We start from the raw sequence: 18,649 nt of genomic DNA, 5'->3' as shown, positions 1-18,649 counted from the left end.
ATCAAGTAAAAGAACCCAGAGAAAATTATACTGGAATCAAAGACTTGTGTAACACTAGAGATAACTAGTTTAACAAGTAAAGTCAGGATAAAAAATCAAAAACCAACAAATATTAGGTCAGAGGATCTGATTTTGCCTCAGCTGTGGTCATGATGCTATGTGCAGTGGTGATGCTCTATACCACAATAAACACCATGTCTATGTGTGTTTTTATTCTTATTTGGAATAATGGGAAGATTTACTATGGAAACATGAAAATTCCAAAAGCCTTAGAGACCATTTTAACACTTAAAAGCTTCTTTCCATCTCCAATCCCTTCTTTACAGTCGTATAGATAAGCATTCTCCATTTCTCTCTTACTTGTTCAGAAACAGTCTACGCAGATATTACATGTGTGTGTGCCTAAATGGTCTGTATACTATTCTACTTAAAATAACATCCTTTTTGTGCCAGTACTGAGGCTTTAACTCAGGATCTGGGTGTTGTCCTTTAGCTTTTTCATGCAAGGTTAGCACTTGAGCCACCGCTCCACTTTTGGCTTTTGAGGGGGGTGAACTGGAGGTAAGAGTCTCATGGACTTTCCTGCTCCAGTTGGCTTTGAATCTTGATCCTCAGATCTCAAGCCTCTTGAGTAGCTAGGGTGACAGGTTCAAGCCACCAGCACTTTATTTAAAATTATATCTTAAAGATTGTTTTCTACAAGTGCCTGTAGATTAACTACATTGTTTGTAACAACTGCTAAGTACTACATTGTGTGTATGTACCATAATATAAGTAACTAGTTCCCTCCGGGGAAAATATTTTTATAATAAGTTATAGAATACCAAAAAACTAATTATAAGGAGAAAAGAGATATTCACAATAACAAAATGTTTGTGAAAGTATAACCCTTGGGCAAGAACACAGGGAGGAGCTAAGTGTTGGAAAGTAATGTCAATCAACATGATAGGTTAAAATCTCCAAGTACTTGATTACTGGGGAAAAAAAATGAAAATGAAGCAAAAAGCGTTCTATGAAGTAAGATTTCTTTCCAGGCACCAAAATAGGAAAATATAATTATGAAAACCTGCCTTTACACTTTCCTGCAGGCATGACTGAATTCTTACTGAGCTTCTCCAGGATGGAGGAGAACCAGCCTACCCCTGGGAAAACAAGTGAGATCTGGTTTTGTTTTTTTAGCTTACAATCACGCTGATAGTCCACCAACTGTTAAAAGTTCCCAGCTTCTTCTCCCTTTCGAATACTTTGAGATTGAGCTGCTAAGAAAATAAGATCTTCCTTCCAATTTTGCCTTTCCCTGTTTATCTTCAAAGAAAAAGATCATGTCAGATTGAAGATATTCCTGGTATTATGGAGAGGGAATAGTGACCATTGGGAAGAAGAAAAATATTAAGCGTTTGCATCTTGTTTTATTTTCCTAAAATTCGGTGAATCTTGTAACTCCCTGGGCTGTGGATCCATTCTCCCCCCCTTCCTTCCCTGAGTTTAAGTAGTTGCCCATAGCAACCACCCACGCTCTAAGTAGCTGTGCTGGGTATTTTATGGAAAACAGCTTGTTAAGCTTCTGTCTTGCCTCCATGATTATTCGCTTGTGTCCGGAGGTACTACATAAAATTTAAATGATAATTTAAATACATTAACACTGGATTTTTAGTCACCTTTATATTTTTTTAAAAAAAAGCACTACTTTTAAATGATATGATAACATACTAAAAGCAAAGCTGATGTCATTGGACTTGCTCTAAATACAGCTAGAAATGGTTTCAGGAAGGAGGGGAAGGTTGGAAAGAAGCCCCAACAGAAGAGACAGGTGCATGGCTTCTCTCCCTCTTCCCTCACCCTTCAGGATGATACCCTTGCCTCTTGGGCCCTCTAGAGACAACAGACTCCAGGCCTCTGGTGGGAAGACAGCCTGGTAGGATGGCAGAAATCAGAACTGGGGACAATTCTAGACTGTACCACTTTGCCACCTTCCACAACTTACTTCACTTCTCCCCATGTGTTTTCTGTGAAAATAAAATAAGCTAATGAATGTTCAGCTGCTAATGTGGAAGACTTTATTTAGTAAGGATATATTCAGCATCTTCTCTACACCAGTTACAAATATTCCTGTGAAATAACCAGACAATCAACCTCAGAGGAAAAAGCCACAGAAACAGGTAAGTTTTCAGAGTTCCCCGCTGGAGCAGGTGCAATCAGACAGACCCCCCTTCGCCCTCTATGTCTTCCTCCTGGACTGGGAATCCCTGTCAGTTATTCAAGTCAGTCCTTCAGGACAGATTTAGAGTATGATTTTCTTTTTTCTTTTTTTTCTTTTTTTTTTAATTTAATTTTATTTTATTTGTGAACATACTGTACAGAGGAGTTACAATTACATGGGCAGGATAATGCATACATTTCTTACCAAGCATTGCAGCCTCCTCCTTTGTTTACCCTTCACATCACTTCCCAGCCTCCCCCCTCCCCCCATCCCAATCCTTCTCCTTCTCACCCCCCCCCCCCCCGCACCGACGTTGTAAAGCTCGTTTTGGACATGACAACTTGTACTTCTCATTGTTGCAACAGGTCCACCTGTATCCTTAAACAACTGGTTTTTCCCCATCTCCTCCACAAGTTATACTGACATCAAATATAGTGAAAGCAGGGGTTATACTGTGGGGGAGGGACATACAAAGAATGACATTGCCCCATTTGTTAGGAAATGGAAAAACTTGGAAAAAATTATATTAAGTGAAGTAAGCCAGGCCCAAAGAAACATAGGTCCCATGGTTTCCCTTATTTGTAATATCTAGTATATGTATGAGTCAAGCGGAAAAGGTCAGATAATGTGATGTCAGGAAAATGAACCCTTAGAGTATGATTTTCTTCTACTTTGAAGCCACACTTAACCTTGGCTCCCTGTAGGTCCCCAGAAAGAAGGTACTTCCCTCACTAACCCAAAAGGCTGAACATGATGCACTCTGCTTCTACCAAGGGAGACAGGTGAATCCCTAGATCTGACATTCATTTGCTATTTGAGACCACAAATGGGGAAGGAAGTTGATGCACCTCAGGAAGAAGAAATTGGAAAACATACTTTTCAGTTACTAAAATATGAAATCTGATCATCTTTCTCAGTAATAATTCTCCTGTTGCTGAAATTCATTTTAATATCTTGGTGAAAATCCAGCCGTTTCCATCTCACACTGACGTCAGCTCTTAGCTTGATGGTTGAGCCATGTGTGACCTACTGCTCTATAGCATAATTGTGGATCCAGCTCTGGAGATGGATTTGAGCTTCCTCCTAGATCTCCTGGATGGGCTGTCATATAAAAGCATGATTCTTTTCTTTCTGGCTTCTTAAGAGGACACATTAAATCTGATTCCTGCTTGCCAATGGACTGTTGTAATAAGAAAACACTTTTTGAGATGTCCAAGACACTATGTTGAAAATGAACTTTACAACTTCCAGTGGGGGAGGGAGGATTTAGGGAGGGTGGGGGAGGGAAAGGATGGTAGGGGAAAACAAAGGAGGGAGTAACAATGTACTCATTACCTTACTCGTGTAACTGTAACCCCTCTGTACAGTATCTTTACGATAATATATATTTAAAAAACAGAAAACACTTTTTTTCTAAGATACTGTATCATCTTTAGTTTTTGAAGTTGTAAAAGTTTCACATTTGTCTCTGGCTTTTCAAATAATCCCCTTTCTATATAAGAGAATCTGTTCCACCAATTGACAGATTATGTTAGATAGCTTCCCATTACTATAACAAATACCTTAGGTAACCTATTTATAAAGAGGAAATGTTTGGCTCATGGCTCTGAAGGTTCCACTTTGTGATTGATTAGCCCTGCTTCTTTTGAGCCTGTGGCAAGGCAGCACATCATGGTGAGAGCACATTGTAGAGCAAATTGCTCAGCTCATGGTTATAAAGCAAATAAAAGAAGAAAGAAGCTAAAATCCCTCTCTCTGCTTCAAGGAGACCCTCTGTAACCTGAAGAACTCCAACTTTGCCCCTCTCCCTTGAAGGCTCCATCCTTACCCAATATAAATAGGCTGGGGACCAGGGATTTAGCAGGTGAACCTTTGCTCCAAACCGTAGCGTAGGTCATGAGTAGAACTGGAATGTAGCTCAGGACTTCCTTCTCCATAACCACAGTACTTTCCACAAAGATAAATGCCAATGGGAAATGGAAAAAGGATGTTCTTTTTATTCCATTGGTCTTCTTCCATTTCAACCCTACTCTTCCTCTCAAGCTGTCTGATTCCATTTTTTGTCCCTCATTCCTCTCTCCATACGTATGTTCCCCCTTTATCTCCCCCACACAACACATGCTTCAGCTTCCTGCATTTATTTTGTTAGACTGTACATTAGTTATTCATCAGAGTTATACCACTGGATTCCTCCCCTACATATATCATAGTTTTGTCAATCTGTTTGTGAGTATCTACATACGACTTTGTATGTGTTTTCAAACATGTGAATAATAATGTTTAAGAGAAGACTTCTTTGTTTCCTCTAACCATTATGGGAGATTTCCCAAGAGGATTGGGTCTAGAGTTTTAAGGGGTATGACTATCTTTTTTCTTTTTTTTCTTTCCTTTTTTCTCCTAGGGCTTGAGATTATTGTTGAGCAATATCCCTGAGCTCTTATGCTGCAGCTCCACTTCCAGCTTTTTGGAACAGATAAGAGTTGGAGATAAGAGTCTCACGACTTTCCTGCCTGGGATGGCAAGATCTCAACCTCCTGAGTAGCTAGCATTACATGCATGAGCCACTAGCAGCTGGCTATGTTTATCTTAATCACAAATGAAGTTCTTTCTGTCTCTGCACTAGAACCCAGGAAATGTAGAGAAGAGTGATGTTCATTGTCAGTATCAGTGATCATATCTGCCTGAGGTGGTTGGAGAAAACTGGCAATCTGAGGCTCCTGGCAGGAACGCGGTGGTAGATGTTGGTTCTTGTGTCCTTACTCCTGTACAACCTTTTACCACCGAGTGGCATCTCTCTATAACTGACCACATCCTTTAGCTCTGCTCACCCCACCTGTTTACCCTGTAAGCATATCTAGATATTAGCAAATCATAGAATGGAAATTCAGTAGTAAATGTGATTCTGGCTTTTTAGTCCCTGTGTTTCACAGTTGGTGCTTTACTTGGGTAATTTGTGTTCAATATGTTTCACAACCCTTAAAAAGGGGTAAAAAATAGTAGAAAAGTTTATTTATTTTGTCTGTCTAGCTTAGCCTCCCATAAAAATAAAATCCCTTATTTACTTCAAGGAACACTTGCGGGGGGGGGGGGGGGCCAGAGGCAATCCTAAGGATTGAACTCAGGTCTCACGCATGCTTGCTAGGCAAGAGCTCAACTATTTGAGTTATATCCCCCAGACCTTTTGCTTTTAGTTTTTCATTTTAACTTTTCTCTCAGGCTGCCCTGGGACCTCTACCCTCCTATCTCTGCTTCCCAAGTAGCTAGGGTTGCAAGCATATGCCACCACACTCTGTGTGTGTTTTCTTTTCTTTCATTTTGTTTTTGCTTGACAGCAGCTCTAGAGTAAGCCCAGGCTGGCCTGGATTCTTAATCTTCCATGTCAGTTACCAGCACACACAGTGTTCTTTCTGGCTTTTCATAATAACAAATCCCCCGGTTTGAGGATATTCCGTAGGCGGTCCCATGATCCTCCTTCTCCTGGCTAGAATGAGTTCAGTATGTCCACCTAGCATTAGGGTCACACCATTTGGGGGAGAAATAGGAAATCCATTGAAATTATTTTTTTCTCAACAATAATTAAGTTTTCAGAGCATACCCTACTACCTCTAAGCCTTTCAGTCTTCTCACAATGCTGACTAGATCACAGCAGAGTGTGGGCAGCGGGGAAACAAGCAGACAGAAATCTGCAGAAATCAGCATAGTGGGTGGAGAAACCAATGACGTACTTCTCCACCATATGTTGTCAGATTAGCCCGATCTTGGATGCTGGGAAGTGGCAGCACTTCCTTCACTGCTGGAGATTTTGGCCAGCAGCTCACAGACACACAGCCATCTTGATAATTAGGTGGAGTCCCTGCCAAGTTCTACGATCTTCTCTCTGGGAGGCAGCTGGCCCAGCCCCATCTCTGTGACTATGGGTGAGCCCATTGTGAATGATTCAATCCCATTATTTCTTCTATCTTCCACAAGATGCCCAAAAGGCAAAGAGTTTACATACATACTGTTTAACGTGACTCTATGCAATGAATATCCAAGTTGGTTATTCACGTGCTCCTCCCCACACATCACTTCTCACGGCCATAAGCCAAGTTCTACAAGGTATTAGAATTAAGGTTTTGGGGGTTGGGAAGGTGGCTCAGTGGTAGAGTGCTTGCCTTGCATGCATGAGGCCCTGGGTTCGATTCCTCAGCACCACATAAGCAGTAAAAGCTGAAAGTGGCGCTGTGGCTCAAGTGATAGAGCGCTAGTCTTGAGCTGAAGAGCCGAGGGACAGCACCCAGGCCCAGAGTTCAGGCCCCACGACTGACAAAAAATAAAATACAATTAAGATTTTTGACAGTTACTTCTGAAGTCAGGTAAAAATGAACCCGTGTCTATAATTGAGATGAGCCTCAAATATGTGGCACAGTGATACATATTGGCAATGACTCTGAGTCTCTTATTTATATAATGGATCTCAGATGACAAGTCAGTTGCCTTTCTCATCACTAACCCCAAGCTATCATCTTCTTGCCCTGGTTAGAGAAGGATTAAAGGAGAAAGCACAATCACATGGGGATGTGACAGCAGGCCATTTAAACAGGTGGCCAGGGACCTCAACAGCCCACACTCTGCCTGAACAGAGAGAAAGGAAGATGTGTGCATCATTAGAAGTGAAATGATTAGCTGGGCATCAGTGGCTCACACAGGCAACCCTAGCTACTCAGGAGGCTGAGATCTGAGGACCATGGTTTAAAGGCAGCCAAGGCAGGAAGGCCCATGAGACTCTTATCTCCAATTAACCACAAAAAGTCTGAAAGTAGAGGTATAGTTCATGTAGTAGAGTGCTAGCCGTGGAATAGTATCACATATTATATAATGATTGCCATTGACTTCATACTAGATATCTGCATTTTTGCTAAATAAAATCTCTGTGTGTCTATCTCTCTCTTTCTCCCTCTTTCACACCCCCCCCACCACACACACATATCACCTTGCCCAATTAAGTGAAATTATGCAACATAGCTGAACCACTGACAGCTCTGGATTTGAACCAACTTTTTGAGTCTAGAGCCCACCGTACCCATAAGCACTTTCAGTTTTCTGACCCACACTGTAGTAACAACTATGTATGAAATGATGAGAGGGGGAAAAAATGCTGGTTTTCTACAACTTTTCCTTCTACACAGATTTCTGGCGTGTGTTGCCATGCTATCCTGAGCCATTTTTTGATTCGTAATTATCATCATGCCTTACAAAGTTGCTGGAAGATAAGGCCCTTTTCAAGTCCATGATTACAATGCCTACTCCCCCTTTTCCGAGTTGGGGAGAGAGGGTATCGTTTTTTATGTCTTGATGAGCTGCCAGCAATTCCACACTGTTCTCCAGAAACATCATCACAGTTGACAGGTCTTTATTGCCTGAGCCCAAAAGCCATGCCCATGGCACACAGTGGAAGTGAACCTGCACTAATTGATTCTGTCACTTCTAAGAAACAGAGCCCACAAGAGCAGAACCCTGGTTGGCTCTTCTGTTTTAATGAAGCAAAAGTAGCTTCCATGTTTGTCTGTGTCTGTCTGCAAAGTGACAGTGATTTATCTCACACTGAAAGCAAGTTCAGGACCCCTTGGAGAAGCACAGAAATCTCTTAACCCCCTTGTGACAGAAGCTGAGATCCTGGCAAGCCGCCACCCCACTCCCGCCATGACTCCTTCAAAGGAAACCGTTTCCCACACCTTCCTGCCAAAAATCGCATATCCAGTTCCCTAAAAGTCATTGTCCTTCCCTTCTCTTCAAATTCTGCCAAGGACACATCTTATTTGAAAGAAAAGCAAGACAACAGTCCTCTTTTACCTTAAACCTTGTGTCTGGTTCTTGGTTCTCTTGAATAAGATCGATTAATTAAAATTACAGTCTCATTCAAATGCCTCATTAGAGCTTAAAGAAACATGGACATGGTGGCACACAACTGTAAACCCACAGGAAGAAGCAGGAATATTTCGCTTTTGAGGCCAAGTTGGGCCACATATTGAGGCCCTGTCTCAAAAAAAGAGAAGAAGAAAGGGAGAAGGGGGGAAAAAACAAGGGAATTTTGAAGTTTATCTTACAAAGAGACTTCTTTCATTTACCAACCTCCTACTTGTTTCACAACAAGGTAATTTATTCTAAAAATACTTTGGGAGGGCTGGGAAGGTGGCTCAGTGGTAGAGCGCTTGCCTTGCATGCCTGAGGCCCTGGGTTCGATTCCTCAGCCCCACATAAGCAAAAAGAAAAAAGCCGGAAGTGGCACTGTGGCTCAAGTGGTAGAGCACTAGCCTTGAGCTGAAGAGCTGAGGGACAGCACCCAGGCCCAGCGTTCAGGCCCCATGACTGGACCCAAAAAAAAAAAATAAAAATACTTTGGGAACACTAAGATTTTTTTAATTTTTACTCTTTTTCTGATTTTAATACATCATCTGGGAACAAACAGGTATCTTCACATACTAAAAGTCAACTGTAATGGGTTGATATTTCAAAAAGAACTACTAACATTTGTCCACACATAAGTTAAAAGGATTTTCTTAGACAGAAACAGTGTGTGTCACAGAGCTACTGCATTTGATATTATCCAAAACATCACTCTGACAAATAAAATTACCTCTCATTGCTGTTTACGTTACTATGGCACGTAAATTCTGATCTTTTTATCCTTCTAAATTTGTTTTTGTTTTTATTTAATCTAACATTATCATCTTTTTTAGCATTCCTCCTTAGCTGTTGAGTCTTCCCAATGCTATAGCCAAGGGCTTTTTCTGAGTTCTCTCTTTTGACATTTCTGTAATATTTCACTCTGATGACACTACCTCTTGTAGCTGTTCTGTTAGCTGAAATGTTACAGCTCTCTCCTTACTGTCCTCCTAGACATTAAATTGTTCTCTCTTGATATCTTTTAAGGGAGTCTCCTTCCTTCACTGTCCCTTAATGTCAATAACTCTATGATCCTCTCTTGATCTTTGCCTCTTACTCTCTTTAGGTAGTCTTCCCCACCTATGAAGATTCATTTGTTATCAGTTTGGCTTGATCCTCAAATCCACCTCATTAACTTAGGCTTTTTACTTGAGCTCTAAATTATCTAGAAGTTTCCAGCTATTACCTGTGATTGGCTCAACAGAACCTCAAAATTGAAAGTTGGTATAATGGAGATTTTTGTTTGCTAGCTCCCTTCCCTTACTCTCTTCTATCTATAGATTAGTGAAGCCTGTTGACTCTACTCTCTAAATATTTCTCTAATACATTCTCTTCTTCATCATGCTCTTTTGGAGATCCTAGTCACAGGACACGTCTCATTAATTTTTGCTACTTTTCTACATGTTACTCCTCTCACTAGACCCGAAGCTAAACTGGGTCTAGAATTATGCATCTAGGTACATGGTAGGTACTAAATTAATTGTGAAAACAAATAAAAAGTAAATATATTTTTGAAAAAAAGAACTGTCACATTAAAATGTTTGAAAATGGTAAAGTTAGCCATATTGTGCTCACTAAACAGGTGTTGTTTGTTGTTCTTTGCTTCTACCAGGACTTTCTCATGTTTTTTCCCCAGGAATACACCTATATTCAGGTAGTTACAACAATCAAGGAAATATAGTTTTGCCTTCTTTATAATAACTTAAAAGTGATTCATAACCATCTCTCTGACTGCTTATAAAGGCATTATACTGATTACCTTTTTATAATGGTTGCATTTTATGAAAAATGTGGTCTTAAAATGATAGCTAGTGATGGGAATGTCACACAAAACAGTTGAAATATAATGACCTTAAAATGTTACTTAACCCAAGAACAAATTTTCACATTTTCTAAATCAACTTTGTCTTAGTTGCTTGTAATCTTCAGACAAAGGCTATTGTATAAGTAGAAATGCTTTTAGTATCTTGTAGATTTGAAATATGCTTATAGGATAGGAATGACTCATTTACCTTTATCTCTTGATTTGATAGTAGAGCAGTTGATGCTAACCTACCTTGCCTAATCAGTAAGGATTGAAAAGATGAAGTGGAGAAGGCAAGGAAAAACACTGAACTTCCTTTGTTGTTTGAAAGTCATTGATTTTCATCTTTTTAAAATTTCTTTCTGCCAGGTGCCAGTGGCTCATGCCTGAGATGTTAGCTACTCAGAAGGCCAAGATCTGAGGATCTCAGTTCAAAGCCAGCCTGGGCAGGAAAGTCTATAACACTCTTATCTCCAATTAATTACCAAAAAGCTAGACATAGAGCTACGGCTCAAGTGGTAGAGCACTTGAAAAAAAATTACAGAGAGAAAGCTCAGGTACAGTTGCCTAGGCTTTAAGTTCAAACCCCAAGACTGGCACCAAAAAAAAAGTTTCTTTCTACCTGAGAATTGATGATTCACACCTATAATCTGAGAAGTAGATGTTCAAAGCCAGCCTGAGGAAAATGTCAGAAAGACTCTTACCATCAATTTGTCAGCAAATTTCTGGAAATGGAGGTGTGGTTCAAACAGTAGAGCACCAGCCTTGAACAATCAGCAGGAAAAAGGAAAAATAAAGTTTCCTTCCTCACTTTCTTTGCCTGAAATGATGAGATTTCAACACAAGCAGGAACCTTGTGGCTTCTCCCTGTTCAACTGCATGTTTTAGATAAAAGAGAGTAAAGCAACTTAAGGGTCCACACAGCTGTGGGGGTCTCTTCACTTGTCTAAGACAATGCTGGAATCATATGAAAGCCCAAACTTTGGGTGGTTTGTTGGATTTTGCACAATAAATGAAGCCTGAAGGAATGGGGGGAGGGGAAATCTTCCATAAAGATAATGAAATCCTGTTCGTTCTCATGGTAATATTCACTCATATAATTCATCAGAATTCAATTATATTAACCACAGTGAACTCATGAGGAAACCCATGTAAGCTCATTTTCCTCTTGTTCACTTTAATGTAATAATATATTCGTGAAAAAAAAAGACACAGCCAGTTTGTGGTGTTTCATCTTTATCATGAACTTTTTCTTAAGCTCAATTTTTGCAACATAAATTCTCTTTAATATTCACTACTTGTTTTGATTGCACACAAAAAACATAGCCATATGTTTATTTTATCTCAACATAGCATTTGATACTTATTCACCACTTTCACTTATAGCAACATTAAAATGTAAATAATAATCTCCCTGAAATCTCACAAGTTATTCTTCCCATTGAAGTGTATCCATTTACCCCTATTTATTGACCCTAATCTATAAGCCAGAGTTTATCATACATAACTGCTTTGTTGACTGTAAAAGACATTCATCCCAAAATGTCTTGATCTTAGCCAGGCACCAGAGGCTCTTGCCAGCTACTTAGGAGGCTGAAATCTGAAGATCATGGTTCAAAGCTATCCCAAGCAGAAAGGTACTTGTGACTCCATCTTCAAAATAAGCAGCACAAAGCTTGATGCATGGCTCAACTCATAAAGCACCAAGCATGAGCAGAGAAGCTGAATGAGAGCATGAAACCATGAATTCCAGCCCTGATACTGGCTCACGTACACATTAAAAAATCTTGAGTTCAAATGGTTTGTTTTATGCCACAGATACCTTGCTGGAACTTGATTTACAAATGAAAGTTGCATTCATTTACTCATATATCCCATTAGCTTTGCTAAATTTTGGGGTGCACTCTTTGTTCAGTGAGGGCCTCTTGTTGTTACTTAGGATAGTATCTTATCCAAATGCTGAGATTTACTTTCTTTAACTCCAGGGTTCACATATAGCTTTTTCCACCAATGGTATCACCTATTGCCAGAAAGATAGCTATTTACTTAACTCATATCTACATCTTGGTAATTTCTACTCCTTTTTTCATTAGTTATTTTAACATAGTACATATTATCAAAATCTTTAAAAGCTTCTTTAAAAGCTGAGTGACCCCTGTGCTCTGCTTTATTGTAAGTTCACCTGCTATGTAATATCAAACTCAGTAATAGAACTACTTGTTCTTTCTTCCTGCAAAATCTATCCAACAAATTAATCTCCCTCAGCTTTGTACAGTGTCTCAGATATTCCTTCTGTTTGTGCTTCTATTATCTGTAACTATTTTTCCTTTTTTACTACTAAATATGACTATGTAATCATCATTGTCATGAATTCCAAGAGAGGCATTTGACCCAAAATAGTGCATGTGAACCATTCAGCCTTAAGCCCTGTAGAAGGCAGAAAAATACTATGTACAAAACACTATGTTGAAAAAGAACTTTACAACTTCTGATCGGAGGGAGGGGGGTAGTTGTAGAGGTGGGAGGGAAGGGATGGTAGGGGGAAAACAAAGGAGGAGGCAATGATGCTCAATAGGAAAGGTACTCATTACCTTGCTCATGTAACTGTAATCCCTCTGTACAACATTTTTACAATAAAAATGTACAAAAAAACACAATAAAATGCCAACATGTAAATAACAAAAAAGAAGGTAGAAAAATAGCCCCCAAAAGATGCCTATATTCAGATCTTCAGAGCATACGAGCATATTTCCTTATGTAGCAAAAGGAAGTTAACAGATATAATTAAGTTAAGTGGGGCTGAGAATGTGACTTAGTGGTAGAGTGCTTGCCTAGCATTCGTGAAGTTCCATTCCTCAGTACCACATAAACAGAAAAAGCTGGAAGTGGCACTGTGGCTCAAGTCATAGAGTGCTAGCCTTAAGCAAAAGAAGCCCAGGGACAGTGCCTAGGCCCCGAGTTCTCCCATATCTTGTCTGCAGCTGTTAAGACCCATTTCAGCCTTCTGACCTCCAGAATAGTAGGAGAACAATCTGACTGGTGTTTTAAAACCTCTATTTGTGGAAATTTGTTACAGGAACAATAGAGAACTAATACACCCTGTCATTCAGAAATAATTCCATTAGTGGGAACCTAGTTCTCGACAATATAAGACTGAATGTGCAAATGCCATATAGATTTGAGATGTTTTCATTCTTTTTTTTTTTTTTTGGTCAGGTTGTGGGGCCTGAACTCTGGCCTGGGCACTGTCCCTCAGCTCTTCAGCTCAAGGCTAGCACTCTACCACTTGAGCCACAGCACCACTTCCGGCTTTTTTCTTTTTGCTTATGTGGTGCTGAGGAATCAAACCCAGGGCCTCAGGCATGCAAGGCAAGCGCTCTACCACTGAGCCACCTTCCCAGCCCGTTTTCATTCTTTTCTCAGTCCATAAAGTAAGCTGGATTGTTTTTAAGTGACTTGGGTTTGACTTTACAAGTCCAGAAAAGCCTTGCAAGAAAGTGTGGTCATCTGAGCTAAGCAGAGATAAGGAGGCCAGTGCCCTCCAGGGAACGAGTAAAGTCAGGAGAAGGAGATGAGACCTGTCACCCACACTTTTACTAAAGGGTTCATTGGCAATTTTGAATTCTAGAACCCTCCTAGAACTCATTCCTAGATATTCAAAAAAATAAATTGACTCTTATTATGTATGTTTAAGATTTACAACATGATATTAGGGGATAGACACAGACAGGAAAATGGTTGGTGTAGAAAAGTAGATTGGCATGTCTATCATCTCTCGTCATCAATGTTCCTGATAAGAGCTATTCATATCCATGGCATTAACCAAAAGCCCTCACACACTATGATTTTATTAGCTTCTGTTTTCATATTGTACATGAAATCTCCTGGTGAAATGTGTAACAGAATTCAGAAGTCAGTAGTGCTCCTTCCTAGAGGCTGTGGCCAGGTACACGGGCTGCAGTCCTCTCCCCCCAGCATGGAGCTTTCTCTGAGCAGCAGCTCAGTGTGGGCGCCCTGCAGGGTAACGCGCAGGCGGCAGAGCTGGGCAGGAATCTGGCCGTCATTAAGAAACCAACTCGGAGAACACACTGACATGGTGGGTGGGTGGCCGTTGATTGGGAAAAAAATGTCTTCATCGTTTGGACACCTGAACAGATGAGTAAAAATAGATTTTTCCAGAATTTAAAAAAAACTAAAACCGAGAACAGATTCAAATCCATTTCTTTTTAGACTATAACAGCTTAGACAAAAGATGAAGATGAAAAGCAAACTTTTTTAAACTCACATGGATTAATTAACGATGGGGGGGGTTGTTTTGGGTTGGTTTTTTTTTTTTTTTTTTGGCAGTTCTGGACTTAGGGCCTTGTGCCCACTAAAAAAAGCACTCTGCCACTTAAGCCTGTGCTTCAACTATTTTTCTGATAAAGTCTTGCTTTTTCCCTGGACTGCTCTGGACCATGATCTTCCCATTTACACTTTATGCATTGCTAGGATGGCAGGTGCACAAAACCATGCCCCGCATTTCTTTTTTCTTTTCTTTTTTTTTTTGGGGGGGGGTCCGGTCGTGGGGCCTGGGTGCTGTCCCTCAGCTCTTCAGCTCAAGGCTAGCGCTCTACCACTTGAGCCACAGCACCACTTCCAGCTTTTTTCTTATGTGGTGCTGAGGAATCGAACCCAGGGCCTCGAGCATGCAAGGCAAGTGCTCTACCACTGAGCCACCTTCCCAGCCCTCATGCCCCGCATTTCTATGAACTGAGAGGGGGTCTACTGAACATTTTTCCTAAAGCTGACCTTGGGGAGAAGCTCTGAGGAGTGCATACTCTTTCCACATGCCTGTTGTGCAGCGGTCTCTCCCTGTCTCTGCTGGAACATTCTCCACATAGAACCCCAGCCACCCCCAAGAAACCTGTGCTTGCAGCCCACACGATGGAGAAACTTGTCTTTATTGCTGATCCAGAACCACCCATCCATATTTTCTCTCCCCTACATTTGCTGAAATTAGATGCATGACCTGCTTTTTCTGGGTACCATAATTGTTTCAAGACTCTGATGTGCTCATTTTCATCTTACAGATACAATGTCTCTTATCAGAAATGGTTCATGAGTAAGCCTCATTGACAATAGTATGAAGCAGGGGAGGATGTGAATGGCTGCTTATCTTGGGAGGCTTTCTTCCTTCCACTTAAACTCTACAGGCTCCTACATGCTAGTCTGTGTGTCCTCTCTACCACCAATCACCCATCTCAGAAGATGGCCAACCCTTGGACGGCCTTCACATTTGATTGTGTTTCTGGTCAACCTAAGTGACCAGAGAGCCTGAGCAATTATTATTGATTTAATTGATTTTCTGAATTGAAAGAAACAATGTTCAATAATGTCAAAAAGACTCCACTGAACAGCTCTTGCTAACTCATTCAAAGTTAGAACATCTTTCACAATCAAAACATACTTATTGGGTGCCCCAGAAGCTTCCTGGAATGACACTTATATATTCCTTTGTTTTTTCAAGAGGAGAGGATCATAACAATTTGTGGGGGGGAAAACTAAGATAATAGGCTTAGGGGGGAGGGTTGGGTGGGGGGGGAGGATGGGAAGGGATGGGAAGGGTAAACAAAGGAGGAGGCTACAATGCTTGATAAGAAATGTACTCATTATCTTGCCCATGTAATTGTAACCCCTCTGTACAGTACCATAGCTAAGACATGGAACCAACCCAGATGCCCCTCAGTAGATGAATGGATCAAGAAAATGTGGTATATATACGCAATGGAATTCTATGCCTCCATCAGAAAGAATGACATTTCCCCATTTGTTAGGAAATGGAAAGGTTTGGAAAAAATTATATTAAGTGAAGTAAGCCAGGCCCAAAGAAGCATAGGTCCCATGGTTTCCCTTATTTGCAATATCTAGTATAGGTATGAGTCAAGCGGAAAAGGTCAGATAATGTGATGTTAGGAAAATGAACCCTTAAATATGTATTTTAATGTTTTCGTTTCTTTCATGCATGTGTTTCTAAAGCATTTATAAGATTATTTCTTTGTTGCTTTGTATGTCCCTCCCCCACAGTGTAACCCCCGCTTTCACTATATTTGATGTCAGTATAACATGTGGAGGAGATGGGGACAAACAAGTCATTTAAGGATTCAGGTGGACCTGTTGCAACAATGAGAAGTACAAAATGTCATGTCAAAACCAGCTTTACAATGTCGGTGTGGGGGGGGAGGGGGGTATAATTGAGTGGGGGGAGGGGGGTAAAATTGGGTGGGGGGAGGGGGGAGGCAGGGAAGGGAAGTGAAGGGTAAACAAAGGAGGAGGCTGCAATGCTTGGTAAGAAATGTATGCATTATCCTGCCCATGTAATTGTAGCCCCTCTGTACAGTATGTTCTCAAATAAAATAAAATACAATTATAAAAAAAAAAAGAAAAAAAGATAATAGGCTTAGAATGCCTTTGCTTTTCTTATCTTCAATATTGAACCATATCCAATAGCACTATAAGAAATTTGTTCTGAGGTATAAACTTTGGTAACCCATCTTTTGTCTCTCCAGTCATATATGCATGGTCTTTCACTATCTTCATTTTTGTGAAATTATCTACACTATTTTCCTCCTTGTTTATTTAATACATTTTTTACTGTAAAGATACTATACAGAGGGGTTACAGTTACATGAGTAAGGTAATGAGTACATTTCCTATCGAGCATTGTAACCTCCTCCTTTGTTTTTCCCCTACCATCCCTTCCCTCCCTACCTTCCCAACTCCTCGCTCTCCCCATCTTGAAATTGTAGTTTGTTTTCAATGTAGTCTCTTGTACATTTCATTGCTACAATGGGTCGACCTGTATCCTTATTTCAGCATTTTGTTTTCTCCCTTCCCCTCCCCATATTAGAAAAATGTATATACAAGATGCAGGGCACCGACATCAAATACAGTGAAAACAGGGATTATACCATGGGGGAAGAACATACAAAAGAAACAAAAAAAATACACAGTATATTATAAGTACATTAAAAACAGCAGCAACAAAGATAAAAACCTCTTGTGTCCCTATCTTGGAGTTTATTCCACTTAACATCATCTTATATGGTCATATGAACATAGCTTTTGACCTTTATGCTTGTCCTAGACATATACTAGTTATTGCAAATAAGGGAAACCATGGGACCTATGTTTCTTTGGGCCTGGCTTACTTTACTTATATCTTAGCTATGGTAAATAATGCTGCAATAAACATACTTGTGCTGGTAGCTTTAGTGTGGTCTTGTTTGTGATCATTTGGGTGAATGACAAAAGTGGGATTGCTGGGTCATAGGGGAGCTCTATGTGAAGTCTTTTGAGGAACCTCCATACTGCTTTCCAGAGTGCTTGAACAAGTTTACACTCCCACCAACAATGCAGCAGGATTCCCTTTTGGCCATATCCCCTCCAGCATCTGTTGTTATTGGTTTCTTGATGATAGCCATTCTAACTGGGGTGAGGTGGTATCTCAATGTTGTTTTGATTTGCATTTCTTTTATGGCTAGAGAAGTTGAGCATTTCATCATGTGTTTATTGGCCATTCTTATTTCCTCTTCAGAGAAGTCTCTCTTTAAGTCTTTAGAAGATAGCTTACTTTCTAAAAATTCATTTTATTTCTATTTTACTAGCAAACACACATATGCCTTGGTCTTTCTGGGATAATTTTTTCTGGAAACAGAGAACTCATAGTGATAGATAGGAGACTAATAAACCCTTTCATAGCCACAATTAAAGTTTCCTTTAAACTATCCACTTGCTTTTCTGAGTGTATAAGGATTTATATTTCCCCTTCTGAATGCTGTTCTATATGCAGTCACAGCCTTGGCTACAGAGTGGGAAGCAGGTGGTACAATATAAGAATTATACAAACCAGCTGGGCACCAGTGGCTCACACTTATAATCCTAGCTATTCAGGGGGCAAGAAAGTCTGTGAGACTATCTCAATTAACCACAAAAAAGCCAGAAGTGGAGCAGTTGATCAAGTGGTAGAGCACTAGCCTTGAGCAAAAATAAAAACTCAAGGACAGGAGTTCAAGCCCAGGACCAGCACAAAAATTAAGTTTTACAAACTCTTGTACCCCTATCTCATTCCTGGCCATTTCACTCTTATTCATCATTTGTCAGGTAGAGGTGAGGGATGAACAAAGTTAGTTGTGTGGATTGAGGTATCTTGGAGGTCCTACACCTCCTCTCACAGTGTATGTAACTAGGGCAAGGGAAATGAACCTCAGGGAAAATTTGCATTTCTATCTCTTTATTGAGGATGGTACTACCTTTCTCGTAGCATTGTTGTGAAACAACTCAACGTAGAAAGAACCACAGGGTATGTTGTATGTCACCATTAGTATATGTCATGGTAACCGTTGTTATCATACTTACATAAAATTACATGTATCCTTTCATCCTCCCTACTTCAGTACTTAATAATAAAATAATAATAATAATAATAAAAGCTCTTCACAGAGCTGTTTATATGAAAAAGTGATGCACCTACTCTGTCAATTAAATATTATGTATACTATTATGCTAAGTTGACCAGAAAGAAGTTTCACCTACTACTTTTGGAAACTATTTAGCTTAACAAAGCTAAGAACTTTCAGAGAAGATCTTCAACTGAAAGGGCAAAGAGGGCAAAGAATGAAATGCATTACAGACATGCACCAAAAATCTGTGAAATAATTGTTGCAATGTTATTTTAAACA

At 40.1% G+C, this 18,649-nt stretch overlaps 1 protein-coding gene and 1 long non-coding RNA gene across 19 annotated transcripts in view; both read left to right on the top strand.

Annotated features, from left to right (window-relative positions):
- Positions 1–18,649, top strand: part of Dlgap1 (DLG associated protein 1) — an 882,629-nt gene that overhangs the window by 660,069 nt on the left and 203,911 nt on the right. The window lies entirely within an intron of this gene.
- LOC138832114 (uncharacterized) lies at positions 299–1,938 on the top strand. Its single transcript, XR_011373511.1, has 3 exons — positions 299–409; positions 1,089–1,154; positions 1,847–1,938. It is a non-coding gene; the product is annotated as an uncharacterized lncRNA (long non-coding RNA).

Source organism: Dipodomys merriami, unplaced genomic scaffold, assembly GCF_024711535.1.
Source record: "Dipodomys merriami isolate MVZ:Mamm:240054 unplaced genomic scaffold, mDipMer1.0.p SCAF_2, whole genome shotgun sequence".
In the NCBI taxonomy this organism is placed as follows: Eukaryota; Metazoa; Chordata; class Mammalia; order Rodentia; family Heteromyidae; genus Dipodomys; species Dipodomys merriami.
Note: the sequence above shows the minus strand (reverse complement) of the source record. Positions and strands in the feature narration are given on the sequence as shown.